Here is a 19,353-nt window from a genome sequence, read left to right as displayed (position 1 = left end):
TGGAACCCAGTATCCACGAAAAAAATAAGTCATTAAAAAATGTTTTAGGCCGGGCACTGTGGCTCACACCAGTAATCCCAGCACTTTGGGAGGCTAAGGCAGGTGGATCATCTGAGGTCAGGAGTTTGAGACCAGCCTGACCAACATGGTGAAACCCTGTCTCTACCAAAAATACAAAAATTAGCCAGGTGTGGGGGTGTATGCCTGTAATCCCAGCTACTTGGGAGGCTGAGGCACAAGAATCACTTGAACCCGGGAGGCACAAGTTGCAGTGAGCCATGATTGCACCACTACACTCCAGCCTGGGTGACAGAGTGAGGTTGTCTGAATAAAAAAAGTTTTAAAACCTAGAAATGATGATCCTCTGGTAGTTCATGAGCATGGTGATTGGGTGTTTCACACACATGTGAGATGTGCCGTACTTGAAACTTGTTACCATGTCTGCACAATAAGCATCTGACCTGAAAAAAAACAACAACAAAAAAACAACTAGAAATGAATTTTATGATGAAATTATCAAACAAGGATTTGAAAGAGCTATTGTTAATATGATGAATATTTAATTTTAAATAAAAACACATAATACAAAATACAAGTAAGAAAATCAAGTCTTAAAGATGAAAAATACAATACTTAAGATAAAAATTATCCTGGATTGACTTAGTATAAATTAGATACTGCAGAAGATCAGTAAACTTGAAGATAGAGTAATAGAAACTACACAAACTAAGGCACAGAAAGAAAAATAGAGGAAAGAAAAATAAACAGAGGCCAGGCATGATGGCTCTTGCCTATAATCCTAACACTTTGGGAGGCTGAGCCAGGCAGATTGCTTGAGCCCAGGAGTTTGAGACTAGCCTTAGCAACATGGTGAAACCCCATCTCTATTAGCCAGGTGAGGCGGCATGTGCCTATACTCAGCTACACAGGAGGCTGAGGTGGGAGGATCTCTTGAGCCCAGGTGGCAGAGGTTGCAGTGAACCAAGATCTCTCCACTGCACTCCAGCCTGGGTGACAAAGTGAGACTCTGTCTCAAAAAACAAAAGAAACAAACAGACAAAAAAAAACTTCAGTGGTTTTTGGATAACATTAGGCTTCACTTATATGAAAAAGAAAAATATTCAAAGGAATAAGGTTGTATATTTTATAAATTTGATGAAAACAACATACAAATCCCTCCCCCCCAAAAAAAACCATGAAGAAAAACACAACAAACACATTATAATAAAATTACTGAAGACCAAGAATAAAAAGAAAATTTTTAAAGTAATCAGAGAGGAAAAAAGAGACATCATATATAGTAGAAAAAAGTAGAGAATTATTAGTGTTCTCATCAGAAAAATGCAAGCCATAAGACAATGTAGCAAAATCATTTAAGTCCTGGGAAAAAAAGTTAAGCTAGAAATTTATATCAAATAAAAATGTCCTTCAAAACTAAAGACAAAATACTTTTTCAAAGAAATCAATAAAAGAATTAAATTCTAAGGGTTTTTGCTGGAACTATAAAAAATATTAAAAGGTTTTCAGGTTGGAGAAGAATACTAGACAGAAACCTGGATCTACATAAAGGAATAAAGAGTGCAGAAAATGGTTAATATCTGGGTAAAATTTGAAACTTTTTCTTGTTTTTAAATTTGTTTAAAAGATATTTTGTTTTGTAAGGAAAAAATAACAGCAATTAACTGTGTGGTTTATAATATAGAGAGAAGTAAAGTATATCTAGAAATGGAACCAAATATAGAAGTGGGTAATGGAATAGAATATTGTTGCAAGGTTCCTCCATTGTCCATGAAGCAGTGTTATGTTATTAGAATGCCATAAGAAATTAGAGGGGGTAGCTGAGATGGCCACCTAAAAGCAGCTAGTGTGCACTGCTGTCATGGAGAGGAATGGAACCTCCTCAACACAAAGGAACCTCCCTAGTCTAGGGAAGCGGTGAGTAAATAGGCAACCGCAGGAACCCATGCTTCTCCCACAGATCTCTGCAACCCTCAGGTGAGTAGATACCCTCAAGAACCCATTCCACCAAGGCCTTCAGTCTGACACACAGACCTACATGGAATCCCAGCAGATCATGGAATCTCTGCCCAGTCACACGCAGAGACCTGGGAGCCTTAGATACCTGGGCTTTCCGGGCTTCCTCACAAAAGCAGCTGAAACTCTGGCAAAGCAGGAGGTCAGGCCTCCATACATACCACTAGAAAAGGGGCAGAATCCAGTGGGCTGAGAAGCAACAGTCTATGGGCCCGGCTTCCATGGCACCTCACAGGATAAGACCCACTGGCTTGGAACTCCATTCAGCCACTGGTAGCAGTGTTACACTTCCCTGAAAAAGAGCTCCCAGCAGCAAGGCCAGCCACTACCTTTGCTGTTTGGCTGACTTCGCCATTTTAGCCTTCAGGCTTTGGAGAGTCTGAGGTGACTGGGGCCTGAAGTGGGGGCCCCCAGCACAGCAAAGTGGCTATATGCAAACGTGGCCAGACTGCTTTTTTTTAAAGCAAGTCTCCAGCCCTGTTCCTCTTCACTGGGCAGGACCTTCCAACTGGGGTCTCCAGCTACCCTCATCAGTGTTCTCCAGCAGACAGAGTTTTGAAACCTCCCTGGGACAGAGCTCCCAGAGGGAGGGGCAGGACACCATCTTTGCTGTTTCACAGTCTTTACTGTTGATAACTCCAGGTACTAGAAAATCCGAGGTGACCAGAGACTGGAGTAGACCCCCAGCATACTACAGTAGCTCCTCGGAAAAGTGACCAGACTGTTTATATAGGTGCTTGTCCCCATAGCTCCTCACCGGGCAGGTCCTCGAAGCCTGGGCCTCCAACCACCCACTGCCAGGCTATTGAGCCAGTAGCAGCTATGCAACAACGTGGAGAGAGCTGCTGAGGGCAACTGAAAGCCTCTCTGCCCTCTGCAGTGGAACTGCATTTACTACCCTAGGACTAATGAAGAAGCAAAGACCCTAAGTGCCTTATCCATCCCTTCAACAAGCTGCAGTTGACCCAAGGAGAGGAAACCAGTCCATCTCCCATGGGTTCTGCACACCTCCACCCCAGCTTGCTCATAATCAGACAAGGAACCCTTGGCTTGGGCCCACACACAGATCCTCCATCCTGGGATGATTGCACTGAGCAATTGTTGACCTGCATCTTTCTGGGGTGGAGCCCTCAGGAGACAAGCAAAAGACCCTTGGCCAAGGACTACTAAGGTCCCTTCCTCTGTTGCCTCCAAGTAGGGGGAGAAACATAAACCCTGAGATGGACTTAGTGCTGTAGTGGGCAGTGCAGGAGTGACAAGCTGCAATCTGCAGCCAGCACTCAATGGGAGAGGAGCCCAAACTTTCAGAGCATTGAGAGGGAACCCAGTTGCAACTGTGAGGAAACATAGGGGAGCCACACAACCAAACAAGGGTCTACCAAGTGACCAATAAGCCTAAGTACCATCTACTGGATCACACCCCAAAGCTTCAACACCAAAATACCTTGCTAACATACCCCCTTGTGAGACTGAAGACAAGAAGTCTGCTTCAAATAAAGACTCTGCACAAAGCATGGTACTAAGAAAACATCCAGTAAAGAAGTTCATTGACTGTACTCAACCAATGCAAGAACTCTGATAACTCAAATGGCCAGAGTGTCATATGTCCTCCAGACAACCTTAATGGTTCTCCAACAAGAGTTCTTGACCAGGCTTAGCTGGCTGAAATGACAGAAACAGAATTCAGAATATGAATAGAAACAAAGATCATTGAGGTTCATGAGTATGGCAAAACCGAAATCAAGAAAACTAAGAATCGCAATAAACACTACCACAGCTGGAAGATGAAATAGCCAGCATGAAAAGGAACCTAATGAATCTGGCAAAGCTGAAAAACACAATACAAGAATTTCACAATGTAATCATAAGTACTAACAGTAGAATAGACCAAGGTGAGGAAAAAAAAAATCTCAGAACTTAAAGCCTGGCTCTCTGAAATAAGACAGTAAAACAAAAATAAATAAAAAATAATGGAGAGGATTGAGTAAAACCTCCAAGAATTATGGGACTATGTAAAGATGCCAAATCTATGAGTCATTGACATCCCTGAAAGGGATAGGAAAAAAGCAAAAAACTTGGAAAACAAATTTCAATATATTGTCCATGAACATATTCCCAACTTTGTCATAGAGGCCAATAATCAAATTAAGAAAATACAGAGAACTCCTGCAAAGTTCTACACAAGAAGATAATCTTGAAGAAACATAATCATCAGATTTTCTAAGGTTGAAATGAAAGAAAGAATGTGAAAGGCAGCTAGAGATAAAGAGCAGGTCCCCTATAAAGGTAACCCCATCAGGCTAGCAGTGGACCTCTCAGCTGAAACTCTACAAGCCAGAGGAGATTGGAGAACTGTATTTCACATTCTTAAAGGAAAAAACTTCAACCGAGAATTTCATATCCAGCCAAACTAAGTTTCATAAGCAAAGGAGAAATAAGATCTTTTTCAGATAAGCAAATGTTGAGGGAGTTTATTACCACCAAATCTGCCTTACAAGAGATCTTGAAAGGAGGATTAAATATAGAAAGAAAAATCATGATCAGCTAATACAAAATTACACCTAAATGCAAAGACCAGTGACACTATAGAGCAACCACACAAACAAGCCAGCACAATAATTAGCTAACAAGACAATGACAGGATTAAATCCACACATATCAATACTAACCTTAAATGTAAGTGGGCTAAATACCCCATGAAAAAGGCACAGAGTGGCAGGTTGGAGTAAAAAATATGCAATACCCAACACCATGCTGTCTTCAAGAAACTCATGACACAAATATGTTCAAAATAAAGGAATGGAGGAAAATCTACCAAGCAAATGGAAAACAGAAAAAAGCAGGGGTTACAATCCTGATTTGTAACAAAACAGACTTTAAACCAACAAATATCAAAAAAGACAAAGAAGGGCATTAAGGGTATTACATAATGATAAAGAGTTCAATTCAACAAGACATAACTATCTTAAATATATATGCATCCAACATGGAAGCACCCAGATTCATAAAGCAAATTCTTAAGAGTCTTGCAAAGAGACATAGACTCCCACAAAATAATAATGGGAGTCAAATAGACTTTGAGATGAGAAATATTACCAATAATGATGTCAAATATTTTTAAAAAATAAAATTATTAATTCATAACAGACCCAACAGTCCTAAGTTTGCATGCATCTAGTTGCAAGATTTCAAATACATTAATAAGGAAAACAACCTAACAGAAAGGAGAAGTAGACAGATAGAAAATTTTGGTTAAAGTTTTCTCTTAGCAACTGAGAGAAAAAGTAGACAGAAACCAACAAGGATACAGACATCTTGAACAACACTGAAAATCTAATCCAATTTACCTTTATAGAACACCACATCCAGCAACAGTATAATGCGCATTCTCTACCACGCTTATAAAATATTCAAGGTAGATCACATACTCAGCATAAAATAAGCTTCAAATTTGACAGGATTAAGGGCATACAAAGTATGTTCTCTAATGCAAAAGAAACTAAATTAGAATTTAATAACAATAGTCATATCTAGAAAATCTCCTAAGACACTTCTAGGCAATGCAAGGGTCAGACAAGAAATGACAAGGAAAATTAGAAAATATTTCAAAATGGCTGACAATTTTTTTTAAATTTTAGGGATGAAGTTAACACAGAACTTCGAAGACAATGTACAGCTCTAAATGCTTATCCTACGTAAAAGGAAAGACCTAATATCCATGAACAAAGTTTCCACCTTAAGAATAGAAGGAGGAGGGGGACAAGATGGTTGACTGGATGCAGCCAAAAAGTTCCGCTCCCACCCAGAGGGTTCAGATTATTAAGTAAACCACCATAATTTGGGCAGATCTTCAGAAAGAAAACGCCAAAAGTGGGTGGAAAGGCAAGACTAAAGCCAAGGCTGAAGAGGGAGGTCGCGGGGAACCCTGCACGGGATACCTTAACCCAGGGACTGGTTCCCGACTTTGTCAACTGGGAAAGGGGTGAGTGAGGGAATTGACGAATGGCTCACTCTCAGAATGGACCTCTGGGATCCCAGCTACAGGCGACCTCATGTCTCCATGGATGCATGAACTGGCAGGGGATGTCCTCGGGGAGCAAGCAAAGACAGGCAGGCCTTCACATAGCACAAAGTATAGGAGCTTTTGTGTGCTGGACAGTTCTGGGGAATGTGGCCATAGACACTTATCCCCCAGGGCTCTCCATACCCCTCCAGGAGGCACGGGCCCCAGCTGACCTTCCAGCCAGGAGAGAGTGGGCAGCTTCCCCATGGGACTGAAGTATGTCTGCTCTACAGGCCCTCCGGAGCTTGCCGGCCCCTCCCAGGGTCCATACCAAGCTGTCCTGCATAAGCTGGTGCACAGCGCAGCCCCTGCAGCCCAGCACTGCTGCACCTGGGCACTTTCCTGGTAACCCAGGAATACATCAGATCCAGAATCCCAACCCGAGTGCAGGACATTCCAGTGCCCCAGGGCTGCAACATGCAGCTCGGGAATATGGAGCTGAGATTTGTGGCCGGCCCTCAAGCAGAGAAGCAGCCCTCACCATCAGAGCAGTGACGGGGTGAGAAGCATGTGTTCCTAGGCCGGGGCAGTAGTGGTGCATGCCATCCTCTGCAGGGCCAGTCCAGAAAGATGTGGAATATATCCCTGCCAGCCTCTGCCTGAGGGGACACTGCAGCCTGGAACACCTAAGAAAAGAAATGCAGGCGCAGCACCATTGATCAGTGGGGACTTCCCCAAAGCCCAGAGAGGATCTGGTGAGGAGGCCATCTCTCTCCTCTGCCTACCACAGAGCAGGACTGAAAACAAGAGGAAGTACAAAAGCTACATGGCTGGGTATTAACCTAGCTACCAGCCATTGCCCTTAAGCGCCATCTACTGGGTAACAGCCTAAACTATAATACCAAAAATTATGCCTATGAAACCAAGCTCACGAATTCACCCACGCAGGTGGCTGGCAAGATGGCCGAACAGAAACAGCTCTAATCTGCAGCTCCCAGCGAGATCAATGCAGAAGGTCGGAGATTTCTGCATTTCCAACTGAGGTACCCAGCTCATCTCTTTGGGACTGGTTAGACAGTGGATGCAGCCCACAGAGGGCGAGCCGAAGCGGGGTGAGGGCTTCCCTCACTCAGGAAGTGCAAGGGGTTGGGGAACTCCCTCCCGTAGCTGAGGGAAGCTGTGAGGGACTGTGCTAGGAGGAACAGTGCATTCCAGCCCAGATACTATGCTTTCATCATAGTCTTCACAACCCACAGACCAGGAGATTCCCTCAGGTGCGTACACCACCAGGGCCCTGGGTTACAAGCACAAAACTGGGAAGCCATTTGGGCAGACACTGAGCTAGAAGTTTCCCCCTAACAGTGCAAACAAAGCTGCCCGGAAGTTCGAACTGGGCAGAGCTCACCACAGCTCGGCAAAGCCGCTTTAGCCAACTGCCTCTCTAGATTCCTCCTCTCTGGGCAGGGCATCTCTGAAAGAAAGGCATTAGCCCCAGTCAGGGGCTTATAGATAAAACTCCCATCTCCCTAGGACAGAGTACCTGGGGGAAGGGGCAGCTGTGGGCGCAGCTTCAGCTGACTTAAACTTTCCTGCCTGCTGACTGAATAGAGCAGTAGATCTCCCAGCACAACGCTGGAGCTCTGCTAAGGGATAGACTGCCTCCTCAAGTGGGTCCCTGACCCCCATGCCTCCTGACTGGGAGGCACTTCCCAGCAGGGGTCAACAGACACCTCATATAGGAGAGCTCTGGCTGGCATCTGGCAGGTGCCCCTCTGGGAGGAAGCTTCCAGAGGAAGGAACAGGCAGCAATCTTTGCTGTTCTGCAGCCTCCGCTGGTGATACCCAGGTGAAAAGGGTCTGGAGTGGACCTCCAGCAAACTCCAGGAGACCTGCAGAAGAGAGGCCTATTAGAAGGAAAATTAACAAACAGAAAGGAATAGCATCAACATCAACAAAAAGGATGTCCGCACAAAAACCTTATCTGAAAGTCACCAACATCAAAGACCAAAGGTAGATAAATCCACGAAGATGAGGAAAAACCAGCACAAAAAGGCTGAAAATTCCAAAAACCAGAATTCCTCTTCTCCTCCAAAGGATCACAACTCCTCGCCAGCAAGGAAACAAAACTGGATGGAGAATGAGTTTGACAAATTGACAAAAGTAGGCTTCAGAAGGTGGGCAATAACAAATTCCTCCGAGCTAAAGGAGCATGTTCTAACCCAATGCAAGAAAACTAAGAACCTTGAAAAAATGTTAGAAGAATTGCTAACTAGAATAACCAGTTTAGAGAAGAACATAAATGACCTGATGGAACTGAAAAACACAGCACAAGAGCTTCATGAATCATACACAAAGTATCAATAGCTGAATCGAACAAGCAGAAAAAAATATATATATATATATACCAGAGATTGAAGATCAACTTAATGAAATAAAGTGTGAACACAAGATTAGAGAAAAAAGAATGAAAAGGAATGAACAAAGCATCCAAGAAATATGGGACTCTGTGAAAAGACCAAACCTGTGTTTGATTGGTATACCAGAAAGTGACAGGGAGAATGGAACCAAGTTGGAAAACACTCTTCAGGATATTATCCAGGAGAACTTCCCCAATCTAGCAAGCCAGGCCAACATTCAAATTCAGAAAATACAGAGAACACCACAAAGATACTCCTTGAGAAGAGCAAAAACTAAAGAGTTTCTACACAGTGAAAGAAACCACCTATGGAGGAAGTAGACAACCTACAAATTATGAGAAAACATTCACAAACTATGCATCTGACAAAGCTCTATCCAGAATCTGTAAGGAACTTAAATCAACAAGCAAAAAACAAATAACCCCATTAAAAAATGGGCAAATAACATGAACTGACACTTCTCAAAAGAAGAGATATGCAAGCAGCCAACAAATATATGAAAAATGCTCACCATCACTAATCAGAGAAATGCAAATCAAAACCACTATCAGATACCTCCTCACATCAGCCAGAACGGCCGTTATTTAAAAATAAATAAATAAATAAATAAATAAATAAATAAATAACAGATGCTGAGGCTGATGAGAAAAGAGAATGTTTATACACTGTTGGTGAAAATGCAAACGAGTTCAGCCACTGTGGAAAGCAGTTTGGAGATTTCTCAAAGAATTTAAAATAGAGCTGCCGTTTGACCTAGCAATCTCATTACTGGGAATATACCCAAAAGAATTTAGATCATTATACCAAAAAGACACATGCATTCACATGTTCATCGCCGTGCTATTCACTATAGAAAAAAAACATGGAACAGACCTAGGTGCCCATCAATGGTGGATTGTATTAAGAAAATGTGGAACATATATACCATGAAATACTACACAGCCATAAAAAAGAATGAAATCATGTCCATTGCAGCAACATGGATGGAGCTGGAGGGCATAATCCTAAAGGAATTAATGCAGGAACAGGAAACCAAATGCATGTTCTCGATTATTGGGAGCTAAACATTGATTTTCCAACGACATAAACATGAGAGCAACAGACATTACAGATTACTAGAGTAGAGAGGGAGGGAGGATGGCTGTGGGTTGAAAAACTACTTATTTGGTATTATGTTCACTATCTGGGTGTAATATATGCATGTAACAATCCTTCACATATACTTCCTGTATCAAAAATCAAAGCTGAAATTTTAAAAAAATCTATTTTATATATATAAATACACACACATTTAAAAAAGAATAAAATGAAATGGCTTCAACTTGATAAAGAGCATCTAAAAAGAACAATTTAAAACTGTCATTTTTTGTAGGCAACATGATCATGTACATAGAAAAGAATGTACAAGAAATTTGTGATAATAGTTAAGTACATTGCAGGGCAATCAATATTTATATAAACCTATTGTTTTCCTGTATTTTATCCTGTTGCTTTTCTTTTCTTGTTAATCCTTTTCTACTTTCTGCCACTTCCAGTTCCCAACTGTTAATTTGTTATCCAGCCTCCTCATGCGCCATATTGAAAACAGAGCCTTCAGTTAATCATAACTCAGAAACCCATAGCAAATTATAAAAATGGCCACACCATAAAGTCTTCTCATCCTGTATGCACACTCATTTATGACTTTACAGTTCTTCCCATCAAGAGATGAAGTCTATTCTTTACTCCTTGAATTTGGGCTTAGCTATGTGACTTACTTTAGTGGATGAGACATTAGCAATGTGTCAGGAGCAAATGCTCGAAAAGTGCTTGTGCATTGGAGTTTACTCTCTGGATGGTCTTTGGAAGCCTGGGACTACCATAGGAAAAAATTCAAAACCAGCCTGCTGATAAGAGAACACATGGAGCAAAGATAGCATCTCAGCTGAAGCTCTCCTAGACCCTCCAGCCACAACCAAGAAATAAGCCAGCTAACCCTAAACATCAGCCACGCCATCTCAGACCAGAAGATATGTCCACCTGATTAACAGAACAGCGAGAAATTCTTATTTTAAGCCACTAAATCTTGGTAGGGGTTAGCATACAGTAATAGCTAACTGATACAACTGTTCCTTCTGCTTTCATTTCAGTACTAAGAGCAATTCACATGCACATAACTCACTTCAAAGTCCCATGGACCCAGCAGATTTGGGAAGTTAGATGCTAATAAATAGTAATGATGTTTGTCCCAATAGTTAAGTTGTAAGTCATCTTTATTTTTTAAAGATATCGATGGATAAAATTAGAAGTGAAAATCACATTATGTCTAATTTAAAATGGCCTTTACAAGAATAAAGGAAAGAAAGAAGGAAGAAAGAAAAAGAGGAAGGGAGGGAGAAAATAGAGAAAGTAGGACACAATGTTGATAATATAGAATATTAATAGATGGTGTATTTGTCTGTTCAGGCTGCCATAACAAAATACCATAGACTGGGTGGCTTAAGCAACAAAAATTTATTTTCTCACAGTTCTGGGGGCTGGAAGTATGAGATCAGGGTGCTAGAATGGGTAGGTCTGGTGAGGGCACCTTGCAGATAGGTGGCCAACTTGTGTATGCTCACAAAGCTTTTCCTCTTGTGTGCAAATTGGAGAGACAGAAATCTCAGTCTCTCCCTTTCTCTCTCTCTCCTCTCTGTCTCTCTCTCTGTCTTTTTCTTATAAGGCCACAAATCCTATTGGATTAGGACCCTACCCTAACGAACCCATCATCTTTAATTACCTCCTAAAAGCCCTAGCTCCAAAAACATCACATAGTGGGTTATGACTTCAACATATGAGTCTGGGGGAGACACAATTAAGTCCATAGTAGAAGAAAATTCATTATCCTAGTCTAATTTTTTAGATAAACATTGATAGAATTTAAAAGCATACCTATATTTTGTCGTCTACTCTCATTTATGCAGTAAGAGACAAAAATTCTCCCTAGAAGAAAATTCTGGAAAGCTCCATGATCCCTTTATACCATTAAAAATTCTTGATTAAGTAATTAGAAAGTCCAGTTCAAGATAATAAAGCTGTAAGTTTGCTTTAATATCAAGTCTTCTCCTATCTTCCAGATTGTTGGAACTGCTATGATTCAAAGCCTGGAATATAAATGAGGTGATAATCAGTTTCTCCATTTCTACACCTTATCTTCCATATCAAGCTAAAGGTGGCTTTATCCTCTATCGGGACTTACATGTTGGAAAAATGAGTGGAGGTGTCATGAAGTCGGCCTTGAGCTTTCTGGGACCCACTCTGCTCCATTTCCCTGGACACAGACAAGGCCATTGTTGGCCTTCATCTCTGAGTTCTGCCGACAAAGCATCAATCAGCCTATGTATTCTTTCTGTGTTATTTCAGTAACAAATTATCATATCAGACATTTATTATTATAGTTCTGGAAGTCAGATATATGAAATCAGTTACCTACTTCAGAAGGCTCTGGTGAAATGGAGACAGCCTGTTTCCTACCTTTTCCAGCTTCTAGACTGTCTGCATTCCTTGGTTCCTGCCACGTCACTCTGACCACTACTTCTATCGTCACATCTCCTTCTCTGACTCTGACCCTCCTCCCTCCCTTTCAAAAGGACCCTGGCAATTATATTAGGCCCACCTGGATTATCCAGGATAATCTCCCCATATCAAGGTCCTTAACTGAATCACATTTGCAAAGTCTCATTTGCCACGTGAGGTAACATACTCACTGATTCTGTGGATTAAGATGTAGGTATCTTTGGGGGACTGGCATTATGCCCACCACATCCTGTCTCTCTGTACATTTCTTGGGAGTAGGTAAGTTATTACTTATTAAGTTATATATTACTTATTATGTCTCAATTTCAAAAAAAAAAAAAAAAGAAAAACATAGCAGCCTTTCTAGGTCTTCTCATGGAAATCCTCCCCCTAGGTTGGAGGCACAGAAGGCAGCACTCCCCTCTCCTTCTCCAAATACGGCAATAGCTTCTGCAAAGATCTGTCTTCCCCAGTCTCCTTCTCAAAAGTCTGTGTGACCTCTTCTTTTATCCTTAGCATGTCAGATGTATCTAGTATTTTGGAATAGTTCCCTTTACATTTTTTTTCATAAAATTTGCATGTGATGCTTTCACACCATTTGGTGCCCTGATATTCACTGAATTGATACCTCAGTTGACACTGAAGCAGGGAGAGTTGCATTCCAACATTCTGCCCGTAACTATTTCCCTAAAGTAGAAATATGAAATTATAAATGGTTCTTCATGAATTGCTAAATTCTTAAAGCATGTCTTCTATGTCATGACAGAATGTATCTGATGAGTCAAAAGGAATTTCAATATTCAAAGGTGACTATTAAATGAGTAACATTCTATAGAACAAAGAACTATTTTTAGAAGAATATTTTTGCTTCTGAATAGCTTTTCAGTCACAGTTACACTGCTCCTTCTTGAATTAAGAACTATCACTCAACCAATCTCCTGTTCATATGAAAGAGAATAATTTTAGCTAGAGAGCAAACCTCACCTGCAAAATGTTAAATGCAGATATGTGAGATTGACATACTCTATTTTGCTGAAAGAAATGTATTTCTTCATTCTTAAATGTCTCTCTACTAGTATAATGGATGGTTAAAATAACTTTTAAAATCTATAAATTTATGATGAAATAAATTGTATTCACATTTTTATTCCAATGGCAAGAATGAATTAGAGTGTTTATCTAAAATATAGAATTACGGCATTTCATGATCAGATCTGGAGTATTTCTTCCATCAAACATTGAAATTAAACATCTCTGAGAACATGCAAAAAATGAAATGGAGGCTCTCTTGGTGTATTAGTTTAAATTCTTTTTGGATGCAAGTAACAGAAATCAACTCTAGCTTCCACAACAAAACAGAAAAAGGCGGAGTGGGAGGAAGGGATTCAATGAGACAATGTTAAACCTAAGCACTAAAAGACCTTGGGACTTTTTTGTCTCTTTACCCTGTTTTTCTCTGTCATCCTCTCTGGCTGCAGTGTTATGTAGGAGAATTTATCACTGCCAAACCTTTCCAAGTCTCACATGCAATGACACACATAGGCTCAAAATAAGGGGAGGGAGAAAAATCTACGAATCAAATGGAAAGCAGAAAAAAGCAGGAGTTCTATTTTAGTTTCTGACAAAACAGGCTTTAAACCAACAAAGATCAAAAAAGACTGCCATTACATAATGGTAAATGGTTTAATTCACCAAGAAAAATTAAAATTACTAAAGAATTAAAATTTCTAAATTACCAATTCAGACAATAGAAAAAAACAACTTTTTCTTGGTTCAAGTTCCCAGGGAAGAGACTACGTATCCTGGTTGGAGTCAGGTACCCATTCCTGGATAGCTGACCATGGCCAAGTGATCACACTGCATGATGGTTACTCCTGCTGTATCCATGCTGTATCCTGCTGTAAGATGAAAGGGTACAAGAGAGACAATATAGCAGGCCATTCCAAAAAAGTGTTTGGATAGACCAGTGCTGAATACCTAAGAGGCTGTTCACATCTGGGCACATAAATACCATAGAGGTCATTGAAAGTGTCTATTTTCAGGGTTGTATTATGTTTGCTTCTTCTATGTCCAAAAGTGGCACCTAGAAAGGTCACTTTTTATATTATCATATCTGGTTGTAAAAACCAGAAAATGCAGGCAGTACAAGGTTCACCACCAAATCCAAGTGGTCGTAAACTTACAGAAGAGACAAACCAGAGCCCAAGTCATGACTTATAAACTACCCAGGGCTCTACCCCTAAACCTGGGTTAATTTTCTCCTGTGGATGTGGCCATTTGAGGGACTCAGCTTTATTTACTCATCTCAGCTGCAACTCTTTGCTTCTGTATGCATCCTTTGGCCTGTCCTGTATGGTCATTAAGAGACAAGGCCTTTAGTTCACAAAAACCCTCCAGGTTACCACGGTGCCAACTTATCAGTTTAAACCTGAAGTCAATAAAGTGTGTGGAAATCTCATATAAACACCACTTATTAAATATGGTTTGCATTTAATGTCAGGAACTTTAAATTGTAATAAAGTCTCAAATCATTTTACCCTTTTATCCTGTTTTTACTTGTTGGTTATAATCATTCTAAAGATACAGGGTTTTCTTTGGCTTTTCATGAAGCTAAACTATTTCAGGGATTGCTCTATGTGAGGAGATAATCTAAATCTCATGTCTTCAGGAACATGGCTAGGACTGTTCTATAGTAAGATATTCCCCTAGGATTTTTGCCTACACTGAGACAAATGTACATTATAATGTATACTCAAATGAGAGCACATTCAAGAATCTTCACCAAATGGGATTCACTTCCAAAATCACTAATGTCATGAAATAAGAAGAAAAAAACTACCAGAATGAGGAGTTATAACATATAAGCAAAAGCCAGCATGGTGGCTCATGACTGTAGTCCCAGAATTTTGGGAGTCCAAGGCAAGACGATTACTAGAGGCATGGAGTTCAAGACCAACCTAGGCAACATAGCAAGACCCTATCTCTACAAAAAAAATTTAAAAATTACCCCCAGGGGCAGTAGCATATGCCTGTAGTCCCAGCTACTCAGGAGGCTAAGGTGGGAGGATCGCTTCAGCCCAGGATGTTGAGGCTGCAGTGAGTTGTGATCACACCACTGCACTCCAGCCTGGGTGACAGAGCAAGACCCTGTCTCAAAAAATAATATGTGCAAATATGTATGTATATACACACACACACACTATATATATATATCACTATATATATATCACTATATATATCACTATATATATCACTATATATATCACTATATATATATGGTAAGGGAATCTTTGGAAGATGAGTAACAACAGAAATTATGAACAAATTTAAAAAATAGTTTCTCACTGAACTTTAAGGTAAACAGAAGTAGTCTAAACAATGTTCAGAGGGCAACATATAGCTTTAGATATATATGTATTTGAAAAGAAAAATAATATATATCCAAAGGAAAATAATTAAAAACCCACTTTAAGAAGTTAGAAAAAAACAAAAATTTAAACTCCAAAAACATGGAAAGAAGGAAATAAGAGCAAAAGGCAGTAATAGTAGAAAGCAAGCATTCCATAAACGCCATCAACAATGCCAGGATTGCTCTTCTAAAACGGTTGATAAAAGTAACGATTCCTTAACAATACTGAATTTTTTAAATGAAGAACAGAACAAAACAGCATTATCAGGGATGAAAAAAGTGACATTGCCACACACTTTTAAAAGAAGAAAGACGATTACAAATAATTTTACAACAATAAATTAACTTGGATAAAACATATTTCTTAAGAAAATAATATAACTTTCCATGACTGAACAACAAAATATAGAAAATATTTAATAGCTCAGTATCTATGAGGAAATTGAGGCTTTAAGTGAAAAGTAGCCATGAAAGAAAACTTGAGGCCCAGATGACTTCACTTAAAACTTTTCCAAATACTTATGGAATAAATAATACCAATCTTACAAACACTCCTCCTGAGAATAGAGAATGACTAAAGCATCACAATTTATTTAATGGAGCTAGTGTATTAATTGACCTAAAACCTTATAAGGAATTAAAAGAAAATTATAGACCAACTTCTTCCATAAATGTAAATAAAAAATTTTAAAAATACACAAGCAAATCAAATCTGTGATATATAGGAAGGATAATATTTTATGATCAAACTGTTTATTCCAGGAATGCAAGGTTAAACATTCAACTTTCACTCAATGTGCTTGACAATAGTAACAGTAAAATAGGAAAAAAAATTTTAATAAATACAGAAAAGGCACTTAATAAAATCTAAATTCCATTCATAGTAAAAACTAAGCAAACTGAGGATAAGAAAATTTTCCTAATATCATAAAAGGTACCTATAAAACACCTAACTCTAATATATTAAAAGGAGAAATAAAGGATGACTATTGATGCAAAAATCTTGATCAAAATACCAATTAAAGCATATTGAATTGATTTGACACCACAAACAACTGAGATTTATTCCTGTAATACAAGGATGGTTCAACATATGCAAATTAATGTCACAGTAACAGAATGAAAGAAAATAATGTTGTCATCTCAATTGATACAAAAAGGTATTTAACAAAATTCAGCACTTTTTCGTGATATATACTATCAACACACTAACAAAAGAAGGAAAGTATCTCAACATAATAAAGACCATATATGAAAAGCCCACAGCTAACATCATAGTGAATTGTAAAAAATTAAAAACTTTTCCTCTAAGATCAGGAACAAGACAAATATTCTTGCTTTTACCACTTCTATTCAACATAATACTGGCATTCCTAGCCAGAGCAATTAGGCATGAAATAAAAGGTATACAAATTGGAAAGGAAGTAAAATTACCTCTATTCAAAGAGGACATGACTGTACATGGGGAAAACTCTAGATGAAATCGGCAAAGCTGCAAGGTACAAAATCAACATGCAAAAATCAGTTGCATTTCTATATGCTAACAACGAATAATCTGAGGAGAAAATTAAGAAAGCAATCCCATTTATACTAACATCGAAAAGAATAAAATACTTAGAAATAAATTTAACCAAGGAAGTGAAAGATTTGTACACTGAAAACTATAACACATTGATGAAAGAAACGAAAGATGACACAGATAAAAATGGAAAGACATCCCTGTTAATGGATTGGAAGACTTAACATTGTTAAGATGTCACTGTTACAGAAAGTGATCTCTAGACTGAGTGTAATTCATACCAAAATCCCAGCAGCATGTTTTACAAAAAAGAGAAAAACCCTTCCTAAAATTCATATGGAATCTCAAGAGGCTCCAAATAGCCAAAGCGATTGTTATTTGCTGAACTGTGACCACCCACAATTTGTATATTAAAGCCCTAAATCTCAGTACCTCAGAATGTGACTGTATTTGGAGATAGAAACTTTAAAAGTGTGATTAAGTTAAAATGATGCCTTTAGTGTGGGCTCTAATACAATTGTGTCCTTATAAAAAGATAAAAATTTGATACACTGAAGAACACCAGAGATGTGAGTCCACAGAGGAAAGGCCATATGAGCAAGAAGGTGGTCATTTACAAGTAAAGACAGAGGCGTCTGCAGCAAACAAGCCCGCCCACCTTGAACTTAAACTTCTGGCCTGAGCTGAGAAAATAAATGTCTGTGGGTTAAGCCACTGAGTCTGTGATATTTTGTTATGGCAGCCTTAGCAAACTAATATAGCAGTCTTGAAAAAGAAGAACAAAGTTGGAGGTCTCACACTTTCTTATTTCAAAACTTATTACAATACTACAGTAATCAAAATAATGTGATACCACCAGAGAGTCAGACATAGAACTTTATTTCTTACCTCAGTCAAACTACAAAAAATAATTTAAGGCAGATTAAAGTTCTAAATGTGAGTGCTGTTTAAAACAATCAAGCTTCTAGAATAAAATACAGAGAATAACATCATAACCTTGTGGTAGGCAATGTTTGTTAAACATAAGACATTAAATGTTAACCATAAGATAAAAGATTGATAAGCTGAACTTCATTAAAATTAAGAACTTTTATTCAACAAAATACATTAAGAGATTTAAAAGGCAAGCCTGAGACTGGAATAAATATTTAAAATTGATATATCTGACAAAGGCCTTTTATAAGAAAAAAGACTGATAACTCAATTTTTTGAACAAGTCTTGAACAAGCACCGAACAAAATATCCAAATGACCAATAAGCATATGAAAAGGTACACAACACCATTAACCACCAGGAAAATGCAAGTTACAACCAATGAGATATTATTCTGCCTCTACCAGATGGCTAATACTGGTGATGATGTGGAGTAGCTAGAATTCATACATTGCTGATGTGAGTGGTTTAACTATTTTAAATAAGCAGATGTTCTATGATCTCAGTATATATCCAAGAGAAATGAGTCCTTATGTCCACCAACAGACAAATGTAAGAATGTTCAATATACAAGAATGGAAGTTATGATAGTCAAATAATTAGAATACCACAATAGAAAACGAATGAATTCCTGCTAAACACAATATGGATAAATATCATAGTGTTGAACAAAAGAAAACAAACACAAAAAAGATATAAGACATACAGAGTACTATTCTACCTGTAAAGTGTGCAAACAAAAAGTAAGCTAATATATGGTGATGGAGGTTAGAATGGTGGTGACCTTTGGGGAACATATTGACTAGAGGGGGTCACAAGGGAGCCTGCTGGAGCACTGGCGATATTCTACACCTGATATAGGTGGCACTTAAATGATTGTTTACATATGTGACAGTTCAGCAAGCCATACACATAACATATGTGCATTTTACTGTATATTAAATAATAAAAAACAATTTTAAGAAACAGCTCCAAGGCAATCTATTTGTTACAAATTTAATAAATTGTAATTATAAATTCAATGCTGCAACATTACTATGAGCAAGTCAAACTTTTAGAAAATGAGTATACCAATACAATCATTTCTAATATAAATATTATAGGCCATTATAATAGATACTAATTTTTTATTTACTTACTGAATTCCTTGCAAATATGCATCAAAATGTTGATGGTGTTAGTGGCCAGCCACAAAAAATAAACATCTAGGAATAAATTTAACTAAGGAGGTAAAAGATCTCTACAAGAAAAACTATAAAATACTGATGAAAGAAACTGAAGAGGACACACCACACACAAAAACTTGGAAGGCATGCTATGTTCTTGGACTGAAAAAATTAGTTAATTAAAATGACCATACTGATAGGGACAGGAGGCAGGAAAATTATGGGCAGAAGAGGTCAAGTCCCCAGTGAGGGCCCTAACCTCAAGCTGAAAAACCTGGAACTGCAGCACAAAGTGAAAATGTACATCCCTGCTTTCCCGCTTGAATGTTACCTTTTCA

The 19,353-nt window shown here is 38.7% G+C and overlaps 1 non-coding gene across 1 annotated transcript; it reads left to right on the top strand.

Annotated features, from left to right (window-relative positions):
• The first annotated feature begins 359 nt into the window (after window positions 1-359).
• Window positions 360-462, top strand: LOC116457169 (small nucleolar RNA U13). Its single transcript, XR_004244939.1, has one exon. It is a non-coding gene; the product is annotated as a small nucleolar RNA U13 (small nucleolar RNA).
• The last annotated feature ends 18,891 nt before the right edge of the window (window positions 463-19,353 follow it).

The sequence above is a fragment of the Hylobates moloch genome, unplaced genomic scaffold, assembly GCF_009828535.3.
Source record: "Hylobates moloch isolate HMO894 unplaced genomic scaffold, HMol_V3 SCAFFOLD_17, whole genome shotgun sequence".
NCBI classification, from domain to species: domain Eukaryota; kingdom Metazoa; phylum Chordata; class Mammalia; order Primates; family Hylobatidae; genus Hylobates; species Hylobates moloch.
This window is presented reverse-complemented; position numbering and strand designations above follow the sequence as displayed.